Here is a 2,415-nt window from a genome sequence, read left to right on the forward strand (position 1 = left end):
CTTTTCATATGCAGACGAGGGTTGCAGCCAACTATACCCATTGCTTGGATGACATCACCATATGCGAACCAATCTGCTGCAGGCCTTCCCCCAGGAATGCTTGCACTAGTTGTTGCATTTGGTTTGTTGTTTGGGGGGTGCTTCAGTATTAGGCAGCCTTCTGCCCTCACACATTCGTCTGAAAATGTGTTCTCCCTGCAGTTGTTGTCCCCAGATGAGAGTTCCCTTGTGCTGCCTCAGTTGAATCTCCTTTACTTGACGGAGGTGTGCCTGAGCAGCGGCCCTCCCCAGCCCTATCTCAAATCATACTTATTTTGCTTAGGTGATACCATGGTCATGAAGATTGTTTTCCCAGGGTGAGGTTCATTCATTGCATTCTGGGTATGCTGACCTCTGTGATTTCCCCAAATGTGGGAATCTCAACTGCATAATTTGTGGTAGGGGGGGGGACTGCATTTGTGCTTTCCCCTGGTTGGCTCTGGTATAATTTAGATCTCATTGTCTCAGGTCTCTCTCCAGCCTAGTTTGCTGTCTGTTTCCACTTATCTTTTCTTGAGCCCCTCCCTTCTATGCCCTTGCGCACTATCCTGACTTCTCCCGTCTGCTTGCTTTGTGCCTTCCAACGCACAATGCGAACTACAGGTGGTGTTGCAGGGCCCACACCCTTTTATTTGCCTTACAGAGCAGCTCTGGAGCTGTTACAGTGCCCAGCTGCTGCAAGAAATCAGCTTGAATGCTTCAGGGGCTGGGGCATGGCCAACATGAGCCCCACACCAAAGGAGGGTGGGGGGTGTTCAATGCGAACTAGGGGTCATACAAGCGCCCCTTTTCTCTTTTCATATGCAGATGAGGGTTCCAGCCAACTTTGGCCCACTGCTTGGATGACATCACCGTATGCAAATCCGTCTGCTGCAGACCTTTCCCCAGGAATGCTTGTACTAGTTGTTGCATATGGTTTGATGTTTGAGGGTGCTTCAGTATTAGGCAGCCTTCCGCCCTCTCATTTTCATCTGAAAAGATGTGGTCTCCCTGCAGTTGTTGTCCCCAGACAAGAGTTCCCTTGTGCTTCCTCAGTTGAATCTCCTTAACTTGACGGGGGTGTGCTCGAGCAGCCGCCCTCCACAGCCCTATCCCAACACCTGCTTTTCTTGCGTATGAGATCTCTTGATCATGAAGATAGTTCTCACAGGGTGAGGTTCATCCATTACATTTTAAAGTAGGAAGGTACAAATTACATATTCAAATTACATATATGTGCTGTATTCAAATGTTTTCCCCCCTTCCTTTCTCAATTGTGCCCATCAGCAGCTATTCTAATGTTGCTGCCAATGGGTGTGACACATTCATTTCTTCTGTGGGGTACACTGGACTCCACAAGGATTCACATTGGGGTGTAGAGTAGGATCTTGATCTGAGGCACCAACAGGCTCAAAGCTTTTGACTGTTCCCAAGATGCTCAGCGCCCCCTGCTCTATAACCTCGCTTCCATGAACAGGGAGCTCAGTTTGTAGTTGGTGCCTTCAGTAGCAGGCCACTTAACAGGGGGCTGCCTCAGGCAGCCTATTCTTAGCTATTAATTTTGACAAGAAAAGAAGAACTTTTTTATATAAGAATCTACAAGGGCTGCAGCAGGTTAGGTCTAATAGACATCTTTACTGCAGCTCCATCAGTCCCAGCGGCGCAGTATACTCCCGTGCCCTGGTTGCTGGGTCACTGCAGCGGAGGCTCCGGTTTCTTCCTAAGGTCAGTCACACACACACCGCCCTCCGGGATCACGAGGCCGCTGATGAAAGGGAGGTAAGGGACTTCTGTGCCCACACTATACCGTGATCCAGCGTGGCTGTAGGGGGTGGGCCATGTGCGCACTGGCGTGGACACTGATTACTGGGCAGCCGCTCCACTAGCCACCAGGGACAGTTAAGGAGCACAGCTCTGGGGGGGTTTTCTCTTATATTAACCCCATTTTGTACTACCCGCAGTGCATTGTGATAGGTAATAGAGCCTGATTCAGGTTGGATTGCAATCGCAATAAGCAATCCAACTGCAAAAATTGCTAAGAGCATACGCATGCGCCTGCATTTTCTGCGGCACCCCGCAGATAATGCGATCGCTTCTGACTGTCAATCGGTGCTGGGGGGGGGGTCAGCAACAATCCATTTCCAAGTCGGAGATGGAGCGGTGCAGGGGCAGGGCTACAAAATGGGGTCGGCAACGGAGAAACAGGAGGCGTGGTCAGAGCGGCTGCATGACATCACATGCAGCCGCTGCGATCACAAAAATTGTGGCGGCTTCCTGCGCACACGTACAGTCTGCACCAACAGGAGGCTAACCCATTTTTTATGATCACGCTGAACTGCGCTGAGACTGCAATTTCAGCGTGGTCAAGAAGGGAGGCGGCATGCTGGGTGGCCCCAG

General features: G+C 50.7%; 1 non-coding gene across 1 annotated transcript; it reads left to right on the forward strand.

The window, feature by feature from the left end:
* Window positions 1-305: 305 nt before the first annotated feature.
* Window positions 306-471, forward strand: LOC134987260 (U1 spliceosomal RNA). The gene has a single exon (XR_010192957.1). It is a non-coding gene; the product is annotated as a U1 spliceosomal RNA (small nuclear RNA).
* The last annotated feature ends 1,944 nt before the right edge of the window (window positions 472-2,415 follow it).

The sequence above is a fragment of the Pseudophryne corroboree genome (assembly GCF_028390025.1).
Source record: "Pseudophryne corroboree isolate aPseCor3 chromosome 7 unlocalized genomic scaffold, aPseCor3.hap2 SUPER_7_unloc_8, whole genome shotgun sequence".
Lineage (NCBI taxonomy): Eukaryota > Metazoa > Chordata > Amphibia > Anura > Myobatrachidae > Pseudophryne > Pseudophryne corroboree.